Source organism: Argentina silus, assembly GCF_951799395.1.
Source record: "Argentina silus genome assembly, chromosome: 14".
Classification (NCBI taxonomy): domain Eukaryota; kingdom Metazoa; phylum Chordata; class Actinopteri; order Argentiniformes; family Argentinidae; genus Argentina; species Argentina silus.
The window spans coordinates 11,256,094-11,268,386 of NC_139668.1; positions in this window are offsets into that span (position 1 = coordinate 11,256,094).

Sequence of the window (12,293 nt, forward strand, 5' to 3'; positions counted from 1 at the left end):
TTACTTTGCGGGTACTTTAAGGGAGTTGTTTTCCCAGCACAACACTTCCCAGTTGGTCACGCGATTTGACCAGAGGCTTCCAACAACATGGCTCCAGTGTGCTTTGAATACTCCCTCTGTTTGGATACTGAAGCTCCTTTCATGTCACATGACGTTCGCTGCAAGGTTGTTGTTTGCATTGGGGCATCCCGATCTTCTTAGAAAAGTTTGGGACATGGGAACAAAATGTGGGTAATGCAGAAGGTTCTTTGAACCCTTTCAGCAGGCTATGCGATGATCACGTCATCCTGATCAATATCTGAACGTGTTTGATATTTCATTGTGCCCAAAGTGCGTTAAATTTTTGCCCGATGTTCTTTATTGAAGTCGTTAAACGTGAATGTCATCCATTCATGCTTGTATTTGTCTTGTAATGGGAACAGTTCTCGGAGTGTAATGTTTTGTAATTCTGTAGTGTATAAGCAGCTTACAGTCTATTACAGATTCAGACACTCATTCTGCATACAGAGACTCGGTCGGTTATATTCTACAGCATATTGACTGTCTGGCTGCCATGGTTGCGGCTTTACTGTTCCAGCTGTGTCAGTGGTTGCCTGGTGATGGACTGAACCAGGGAGGTCTGTGTGTGCATCAGCATCCTTCCATCGCTGACACAGCATTTACACACACCATTTCCTCACAACAATCTCCTGCTCTGTCTGCCAACGGCACCGTCATGCTGGCCGTGCACTCCCCCTGACAACACGTTGGTTAGCTTTAGACTTGTGTCTTGTCTTCCATCTTCCACATGTGTGAGAAGGGGAGATATTCGATCCAGCTGTTTCCACAACACATAGCAAGAGGGGAGATTTTCTTTTTGCTTGAAGTCAATGCGGGTTGACATCACAAAGGGGGTGAGGAATTTGGGTGCCGAGCGTAGGTTACAACCCTAACGCTAAACAGTTCTCCTTTCTCTCTATATCTACTGTATCACGTCACTGCAGAAAAGCATCGTTGTCGGTTTTTTTTAAAGCTTTTCAGCATGTGTTGGATTTCTGCGATGTTCTTCTCCTTCTTGTGGCTCCTGCCTGTTTTCAGAACGATAGTTCTGGGGAAAAAACGGAGAAAACACCATTCAGGTACTTTCCAGTAGCTTTACATACGGTATGAGTGAGTATGATTCTCTTATACTGTAGACTGAGAGTGTGCTAGTCTTTCAGTTGCGACACCGTCTCTCATATGGTGAGCTTGAGCAGAGTGGTACAGTAGTCTGATGCTGGGTGCAAAGGAAAGTCAGGGGGTCATCACTATCGAATCAGGCTGCTAAACAGGAAGTATGACTCTTTATAATCAAATATGACCCCTGTACATAACCTTAACCTATCTCCTACACATACAGCATGCCTATCCCTTACCCTGAATTAAGAATAGTGTATATTGTGTTAGCTTGGAGGAAAGCAAATGAAGGCTGCCAGTCAAAGAGTGCAGACTCATAGGCCGGCAGTGGCACAGAGACTAATCAGGGCTAATGAAGATTGGCAGTAGAGGTCCAGACCATAAAAGCGCAAATGAGCCTCTCATTAATTAATCTACGAATTAGAAATCTGGAAAGAGACAAGAGCGCTGCGTTAGTGCTTCACTCCCCCCTTTGAATCTTCATTTTGAAAAGAGCCGAAATTGAATGAGGGTTTTGTTTTGGCCAATTTCTCCCTGCAATTGTGTGACTAATGAAATAACGAGTGTGGATGAAAACAGATTCATGATTATTCAGAGTGGCGTCAGATGTGTGGCACTGCACATGGAAACATAAAGAACCAAATAATAATAATAATAATAATAATAATAACCAATAAAGTTACAGTATTTCATGTGTTACAGTAAAGTTATAGTATTTCATAAGTTCAACTACAACTGCGACTTTTACCACTCAGGTAAACTAGCACCTCACTCAGCTGATTATCACTACTGTTGAGGGTGATGTATGATATGAACCACGTTAGGAATACATAATTCAAAAGGAAAATGCTGTTCTCTTCAAAAGTGAAGTGCACATTACTATGTAAAGCAAAGCCATGCCTATGAGCTAATAAAGTTGAGCTTTTTTGGGGTTAGAGAGGTGTAGGTACAGTACACCTTAACCTCAGAGTGCTGCTCAGAGGGTAGTGTGTGCTACAATCGCAACGGAACAACACTCAGAAACCAATTAAGACATGTTCATGTTTCACCTACAGTAAGTTATACACACGAACACTCTGCAAGAGAGTACAGAACACTACACAGTCTCAAGTCAATCCGAGGCATATGTTCTTTTCCGCCACGATAACTATACACAGCTTTATGAAGTCAACCTAAACCTACAGTATTTGCTGGGTTCCCTTAATGTTTTCTTCTCTCCAGTCACACGTACAGGACCCTCTCAGTAATGCTGCTAACAGACCTGCCATGGATAATACACTACTGCTGCAGGATACCAGTGGAAACAGGACAGAAATAGTCCCACACCACATGAAGGCACCACTGGACATATTAGCACCAGATGTCCTGACACCATGTCATGCATTTTCCTCTCCCCTTTTAAAACACATAAATGTAACAACAATGTTGTGGACGTCTCGTATGATTTACAACACTGTGAATTTATTGCGACAAAGCATGGACGATTTTGTTAAAGACAGTATGGTGCGTGACCCATTTTTTTACACTCTCTGCTTTCAAGGACGGCGTGATTAGTTTCTCTCCCCAAAAATGTTCTTTTTTTGAGTGTGTGTATTATCCCAATGAGTTCTGGCCTAACAGATGGTAATGCAATACCCCTTGGCACGTCAATCAGTGCTCGGGCCTCCATCCAGGCAATCACCTGCCACGAATAAATACTGGTGAATTTGTAGGGTGAATGTGTGACAGAGGAAGGGGGCTATGTGAGGCCATGACAGGGGGGCGTTTCGAGAGCCCCATTTTGTCTTTTTGTCCTTCTCTGAATTTATGATCTAACCCGTACCCTCTGGCCGTCTGGTGCTGCCTCAGTGTTCACGTGTGTCAGATGATACCACTGCTTTGGAGTGAACATGAACCATTATGCTTCAGCAATCTCTGGACAGTAATGTGATCATTTCTGCTAATGTACTATATGTGGTTCTGCCATTATTTATTTTTTCTATATTGGGTTCAAGTGTTTTTTTTTTTATTATTATTATTTTTTTTTAATATTTAGCTGTGCTTGATTGAGTGCCTTGGCATGATGGATAAATGGAATACTCTCAGAAGTGCAAACCCTGCCCATCTGGCACTCCAGGCAGGCTCCAGCAAATGCTCAACATAGTATTTCAAATACTTTTCGATGCAAGTACAGTACGATCAGGATAAGACAATGATACAAACAGACTTTGCCATGGGTTCGTTGGTGGTTCCTCATATTGTAGTAAAGGCTGAATCTCTCTCTCTCTCTCTATTAATATCAGACAGTAATTTCAGAAAGAGCAAGCAAGATCACCCGAAGATGGACGTCAAAAGAGTAATATTCTTCAATTTAATCAAATCTATTTCCTCATAATCTCTTCGGGTGCTTGGCTACCTGACATTTGATCCATTGAGCGTGGAAATAGAGACGGGGTTTGCAAAGTAATAAAAGTACACTCAGTAGATCCCACAAGAGGAGGATGGAAAAGCAGCAATTTAAAAAAAAAAGGGGAATGGTAGCCTGTTATATAGTGTGCACTAAGACAGTGGCGTAACTCTATTCATGTGCTGTGTGTTCATCCCAGATGAATGCTAGATTAGATTTCCATATGAGTTCTATGGCTTTGGTGCCAGAATGAGGCTTCGATCCAGTGGTTATATGTCATGCATGTCATAATGCATCCAGCAACCATACCCTGGAGTATAGAGATATATAGTGTCTGTGATTTCCAATATGTATATTTTATATTTTTATGTTCAGTAGATATAACTTATATGATTGTAATCATAGATGATATATTGGAAAATATATAGGAAACTGATAGATAGCTCTCTGTCTAGCGATAGTAAATCCCTCTCTGACGGTATTATGCGTTTAAATGAGTTACATGCATAAACCTTATGAAACTATCTGAATTGTTTTATAGCCTATAATTACGCTGTCATTAATGTGAAGGGCCGCTGGGCACATTGCAGCAAGTGATAACAAGTATTCATTTGGTGATGTGACAATGTTAGAAAGAGAAGAGTGGTGTTTTTTTATTTATTTATTTTTTAATAAAATTATGAATTATTAAGTTCATGCAGGGTCATAAAGGGTCATTTTGGAGTTCATTAGAATTTTGAGAGGATGGGGACGTCCTCTTTATGATTGTGTATTTGTTTAAATGTTCTACTATAGTATCACTTTCTTGTATACTGTAGTGTCCTAAAAAGGATCCACTGCTAGATACCTTACCACTGAACCTACATATTCCATTAGGACAAGAAAACGTACGGTGTATCTGCCACAGAAGCTAGACACCAAATTCTCATGCTGTAAATCTTTCAGGATCCCTTTAGAATTTCAACTCCCACTCAAACCTTCCCTCAGGTGAAACACATATCTTTACTTCCAGGCTTCTTCAGTTTCCTCAAACTCACTCAATCCATCACACTTGGATCTGTATAGGTCATTCTTTTTTCTTTCTTTTTTTCAATACACTAATCATAAAGTGTTTTGCAAGATTCAAGCCGAAAACCCCGAAAGAGAAAACCAACAGAGACCGCAGCAAAGACAATCTCAAAAGACACCTAGAGAGGAACACGATTTTGGAAGGGGAGACTCATTCTCCTCTCGCTGGCCAACAAGTATCATCTTACATTCCTTTTTGATGTGATAGTGACGTCTTGAAACCATAATCCCTGGCCTATTTCAGCGAGGGATGATAACTCATATTGCTGTTTGAAACATGAAAAGTTGCCCAGTGATCCCTCCAATGTCACTCTGGAGAAATCAAAGCCATTCCACAGGCTAAACGATGACACAGCCTCATCCTCGCTCTACAGCTGTGAACTGACGTTACCCCCCCAGCTAAAGAACCAGGCTTATCTTGTCAGACTGCAGATTTGGCCTCTCCCTTTACGGCCCCTCTGTGGTCTCTCACCAGCTACTTTGCACATCTGTGGACATGTGGTAGAGACCATCAAGGCGTTGGCACAGCCTCTGCTACCTACGCTGTGGTATTGATCATCTCTGACGGAGAAGAGATCATTTGGTTCTCTCCTCAGGATAGCAGAGGGGGGACTTGGCCAGACGCCCGCCCTGTTTCTTCCATCTTCACACAGGCTCATTTACATATGTAATCAGTAGTGGACATATTGAGAACATGAGTTAGTTTTATGGTTTATCTGCACGCAGTCGTTTGACTGTGAATATTGAGTCTGCGTTCCCCTCAGATTTGCATACACATGTTTTCTCCTGACAAGCAGAGATCCGTGAGGGCGAGGGGGGGAGGGAGGGAGAGAGAGAGGGAGAGGGAGAGGGAGAGTCTGGAGAGGAGTGATAGTGTCTCCTGTTTGTTCACCATGCCTGACTTCAGATCAGATGGAGACTGAGCTGTGACATAAGCATTCATTGAAGAATGAACAAAGTCATTACCTAGAAGTCATTATAAACTGCTGTGAGCAAAACACCTTGACAGTGTTTGTCAGCTGCAGATGGGGAAGGAGAGGTTCTTTTTACGTGAATTGAATGTAAGAAATTCGGTTTTGATTAATAATGTAAGAAAGGCTCTCCTTCTGTGCTAGTTTAATAAGAGCCCTCTGGCCACTTTCTGTGTGTTATGATTACATAAATGTTCAGTACTGTATATTAAACCAACGTGACTCAAATTAAATTAAATATGATCTAAAACTATTTGATCTATTTTTTATTGCAATATGGTTATGTATCACTGAGACAATGTCTTTTTGATTGTAATCAATATCGTGTCCACGTGCTGACATTGTGAAATTGTAGCATTTTGGTCAAGACCAAATAGACTCCCAAACAACCAAAAAATAAAACTTTATAGACCGACAGATCTGACATTTTGTGAGGTAACTGGCAATTATGATGTATGCTTGTGGTTTAGAATTGGATCACACTTCTTAGAATAGCATGGTATTTTGCATTTGAAGAAAAGTCCTAACACTCACTATGATATACAGTAACAATGCACATATGGAAGTCTCATTTTGTCATACTTGCCTGCCTATGTGTATGGAAATACCACGCTCTAGTAAAGACCAAGATGCTCCTCTTGAAATAGACTTGAACAGAAATAACATTAATTTGTCTGCCTTTGAAAATGCATAATGACTAATTTGTATTCATTCAAAGGTCAGGGAAAGCCACGACCGAGTTGAGAGATAATTACACGTCTGAACATTTATTTAGTAAACACTGCTAAATCAGTATCGGTACATGTGGTGTTTTCTCATTGTTTGGATCATAACACACATCCTCTCAGAAGAGGGAGATTTATGGGAGTGCCAGGGGATGAACTCTGGGCTGGATGTCATCACATCAAAGACAGACGAGGTGATCCATCTGTCAGTGGTGAGGCTCTTCTTCTCTTCTCTCTGACTCACTAATTAAAAGTTGCAGAATTCCCCTCCATTGTGGTCCAGCCTCGGAGCTAGTGACAGCAGCGTCTCCAGGGCACAGTAAGGGATTGGGGGGGGGGGGGGTGGGGGTGGGGTGGGGGGGGTGTCGATTGACACCAGACATGCGTTGGCTCCCCAAGTAGATGCCTAGCCTTTAGCTTAGCACATTAGGACGTCCTCCACATGGGAGACCCCGGTTCCAATCTCACCTTGGTCCCACACATGTGCATGTTTGCATCTGTCTGGCCTGTTGTCTTCCTTCCTGTCAATTCGTCTGACTCAGGGAGGAAAAAATCCCCAAACCATGCTGTTGAACTGCTAAATGCTGTTATCGTACTTTGTCACAAACTGAAATGAGGTTTGAGTTATAGTATATGCTCCACTGCACCCTAAAGTCATTTAATGGAGCAGGAAAATCCATGACTTCACTTTCCCCTTCACATGGTATCTGCTGATTGGTTTGCATTATGGAGGTTGACAGTTCTCAGATAAAGGAAATGAGGCAGTCACCAAAAGGGAATACTTTGTGAAAATTGTCATTGTTCAAAGTTTAATCAAATTGCCTCCAAGTGAAAAAAATAAATCTTGGTCTGACATAACTGCAGAGAAAAACTGGGACTTGGAAAAAGTGAAATGAGGAAGTGTTCAAGCAAATATTTGGAAATCCTGCCTATCATGCACTCATCTGTCATTTGATTGTTTTCGCTCGCCCTGTCCTGATCGCTTTAATGTGGATATGTGAACAGAACGGGTGCTCAGGGCCTGGTGTTACATTTTGTGAGTGGGAGGAAGTCAGAGAAGGTCAGCAGTCTGTCAGCTGCGGCGGTTGTGTTTGCTGACAAGCTGCTCATCCGTCATGGTGGTGAATGGATTACAAGTATTGTATGGCTGTTCACTTTGGCCACTCCATGCCACTCCAATCTCCAAACCCCTGATGGCCCCCATTTGTTCCTGTTGGAGATGCATTCTCCATGGGGTCTGGGTCCTGCTCTCTCTTTCTCTCTCTCTCTCTCTCTCTCTCTGTGTCTCTCTGTACAGCTGCTGTGATGGAAAATGTCATGTGTGTCACAGGGATGGACATCTGGAGTTTTGGCAGCTCTGAATGCACTTGTCTCAGCTCTTCAGGGATGTCAAAGCAAGTTCAGACTTCATGCAGGCCTCTCACTTTGTGACAGTGTTGTTTTTGTACAGTTTCGAGAAAGTATGAAGTTGTGCAGGAGCACTATGGCAGTCCTATTGCTTAACGTTAAGATGTGAAAGTGAAATCTCTATAAGATTCAATGGAACATTTCCATATATTCCTCCAATTACAGATGGTTATAGGGAATGTCAAAACAGTAGAGTACAGTAGCATGATCCCTAGACTGTGAAATCTGTAGCTTTTGGACGTGTTTCTGAGAAGGACTGTGGTAACACCTGTTGAGTACTGTTGTTTGAGTGATGAGTTGAGTTATTGTGAGGTAATGCAGTGTAGTGACCCTGAGACATTTACTGCTTCTCACGCCAATCAGGACTGTTTGTTCTGGAACTGTCTAGCGTATGTTTTTCTTACTGTGGTTCTTCCCTGTGCTCTAGGCAAATCTATCAGTAAAACAAAATGACATATTTGTTTTCCTTGACATCTGTACTTTTAATTAACCACAATTATCAACAAATCATTCGAGAGGAAAAGAGTCAACTCTTATGCCAACTTGGAATCCAGACATGTTTTTCTAGGGAGTTGGTATAGTTTTAAAAATAGTTTTGAATGAGAAGACAGACAGCACAAAACGTCTTTAAAGCAAATGAACGCATCCATCCAGCTTAGAAGTGGCAAGTATGATCACAGTGACATTGATTACCGTCTACAAAGTAATGCGTCTCTGGACCGGGTCAGTGAACATTATACATTATATATACATTATAGCAATGGCAATGCAAGAGTTTTTTTTAGAATAAATTATCCAAATCTTTTGATGTTAACTTTTCTGAAATGTTTTCCTTTCCACTTCAGTAGGGTTCTATCATTGGAAATCATTGGAACAGAATAATATGTTTGCCTAATCATCAAATCATCGAATTATCTAATTATCACGACTCAAATCTCAAGCTCGTAAGAAAAAAAAAAAAAAAACACTCTCAGCAATAACTAATTGTACCACATAATTTCCAAACTTCAGAATCAAGAAAAACAAACTACCGGCATTGAAACAGACACAGTATATGAGTGTAGTTTCATCTTCAGTTGCTTCTGCCATTTAAATACCTATAAAAACGGCTACAAAATGTTCACCCGAAAAGTAATAATATTGAAATAAACCTGAATAATTGTCAGTTTTACTGAGAATACACTACTGGACGTGTTGTGTCAGTATTGGAAAGAGTTATACAGTTTGAGTTCCCCAATTGTTTCTAATCAAATCAAATCAACTTTGGATTTGTCTCAGAGTGAGACCATTGATGTGTGATTATGTTTGTGTGCAATGGAAGAGGACGGGGTCAGGATAGCATCTCTGCAGGGATGGAGAGGGAACGGAGAAGAGGGGTGATTAATGTTACCCATAGCCCATACACAGCACATTTCACAGCAGGGCCCAGGCTCTACTTACTGCAATCAATTCACCCAGCACCTGGAGGTGGGCGTACACACACACACACACACACACACACACTCACACACACACACACACACACACACTCACACACACTCACACACATACTGCATATCACTATGAACATTATTAGATACTTTCTTACAGATCCTTATATATGAAACTCTCATTTTACAAGCTAAGATCCTAAGCCTTATGTATCTAACCCTTCTATGGCAGTTGCCCCTCAGAAAACCATCTCAACCCCCCTGTTGCCCCTCTTTCTCACCGACCATCTCCATAGATAACAGGACCACAAAGAGGATTCCCCAGCGAAGCCTGCAGAGGCCCCACTGAGGTAATTAGCGGCATCCACACTGTGTGGCTTTGAGGAGGGTCAGGGACGCTCTCATATGCATAATCCACCTTTCCCACTCCAGCAGAAAGAGAGAAAGACAGAAAGAGACAATGAACGAAAGAAAGAAAGGGGGTGTATTATGGTTTGAGGGGGGGGGGGGGGGGGTTCAGTACAGTGAGATCCAGAAGAGAGGGTCTGTGGTGGTCTCACTCCACAGGGTGATCATTGTCTCTCTCCCTTTCATAATCTCTGTTACATACACTGTGAGCTTGGACCTCCTCCTTGGAGTGACTCTCATGTTTAGTGTGTGTTTGTGTGTGTGTGCGTGTGTGCGTGTGCGTGTGCGTGAGCGTGTGCGTGTGCGTGTGCGTGTGTGTGTGTGTGTGTGTGTGTGTGTGTGTGTTTCTTAACAGTCAAACAGAACATTCAGAGTGAAGGTCGTCAGATGACTGACATTTGATCCGTCAACCTTTTTCCTTTTTGGCTCCTGTCTTTGTCCATCAATAGATGCAAAACTCCCATAACACTACGAGCGCCGTGCTTGTTTTCACGTGCGTGTGACTTTTGAGTAATTGAACAACTTTGCCCACTGTGAAAGCCACATCCCCCTCCTTAACTGACTTTGTCTTTTGTTTTTTACATGTTAGCATTGTTAGGATTATTAAATCACACTCAGAAAAAAATCTGGAAGCATTTTATAATTATTTTATAACCATTGCCGCCGCCAAAACAAGTGATATGGCTTAATACGGCCAGTCTTCTCGCACTTATCAACATAAGGAAATTAAATTCACAATTCAATCACATACTGTTATTACAGTATGTGAATAATGGTCAATGGAGCATGTGAATATGTGAGCGTCTGCTCCCCCAGCTGTGATTGCATAAAAGTGCATATTTGACCATGCGTCTTAAGGTTTGAACGGTACATTTTTACTTTTTATTTTTACAAAACACATATGCTTTCAGGTCTTACTTGTACCTTATTCAGTCTACAAATAAAATGGATTAAATTGAAATTGTGGTGTGTTTCTTTTACAGTACATTATACCCATGAATATGTTATATTATATATGTAAGCCTGGCATTCAAATGATTCTTATGTCCTGACTAAACACAACCAATGCATTATTTTTGCATGTTTTTTGTCTAAATTAATGATTATACTGTTACACTATCGTCAAACATACTGACATCAACAATCGTTGCTCTGATGGCGTTGGTTTGTGGCGCTTCTTGTGTTCAACCTTGCTATGTGGCTCTCTCCTCCCTCCCTCCCTCCCTCCCTCCCTCCTCCAGCGATGCATGCTCTTTGTGTGTGTTTTCTATCTCCAGACTTGATTAAAAGCCCATTAGCCATGCATGGCCCTGAGTAAAACACAAAACAGTGTAATCAAAATGGAAATGAGTGAGACAGTTCACAGCCGTGTGGTGGCAGATGAAGCGAGCCACAACTGTCTGCACTACCAAATATCATTTCCCACTTCTCTCTTTACATTTGTTTTCAGTAAAGCAAATACCATTAAAGTCAGGTCCAAGGTAATGTAATCCGCTTCAGATACAGTACATTCTGTTGACAGCAGTGATTGGTTATGCACAATGGAAAGACTGTCCAACTGAGGGGGAAAGAAATACGGTTTAAAATGACAGAGCTTTTCCTTTTCAGTTAGCTAAACAACACAGTGGGACATTGAAGTTTCTTGCGGCCATATTTCAGTCCATTTGCAGTCCTTTTGATCAGGCTGTGTTTAGGGACTCATCAACCACTCAACAATCAGCCCTGGTTTTAGAGTCTTCACACACACACACACACACACACACACACACACACACACACACACACACATTCATAATTTAAACCCCATCCATCACTTTCAAGGCCAGCCAAGGCCAAACTACTGCTGCCGAATATGACAAAATAACAATGACACAGCAGCCAGCCAGCTCCATTCACTGCTTGTGTTTGTCAAAGCAAAGAGAACTGACAATTAGAAAGATATCAGTTGTGCTGTCATGTTCAACAGTGTGGGTGGAAGTGCTGTTGGAGGACAACTGCTGCCTACACTCTTCGAAATAAACGGTCTACAGTTCAACGAATTTGCTAAAAACACTTTTTAAAAAGTTGGTCAAAGTGGCAGTAAACATGATATGGTTTAGAGCAGTGGAGCAGGGACTGGGGAGTCCTGGGGGCTGTTCCAGAAAGCAGGATTAAAGAGTTGGCCATTTTACTCTCCTAATACTGTAGTTCTGAAATAATGTCATACTTTTGAGTTTTTAAAGAAAGATAGTTCGTGTTATTGACTACTACACACTCCCAACAACCTGTATCCACGTTTAGCTATCTTAGTTAATGAACAGAAAAACAGATATCAGATTGTTTTTCCAAGTGTTCTGGCTAATTGAGTGATCCTGCTTTCTAGATTAGGCCCCTGGATGTGGCCCGGGTTTGTGTGGCCATGAGCTAAAAAGCAACCCCATTGGCCAGTGCCCCGGCCAAGTAATAGGTCCATGCAGAGTGGAGAGTGACCCAGAAAACATGTTTTGCCCTTTTGGTGTTGGACTGGGGAGATGAGGGCTGGCAGACGAGGGGCTTGGGCAGGGAGCGAGGGGGGGGGGGGGGGGGGAAGAGGAGGAGGAGGAGGAGGAGGAGGGGGGGGGGGGGGAAGTGAAGGGGCTGGTCTTTGTATCTGTTTGAGAGAGCAATATCGGTTATTAGCACATGGGCCTTCAGTAATTAGTCAACAGGGGAGATGAGATCTGGTGCTGAGCTGCGGCTCGAGAGGGGAGGAGGGAGAGGGGCA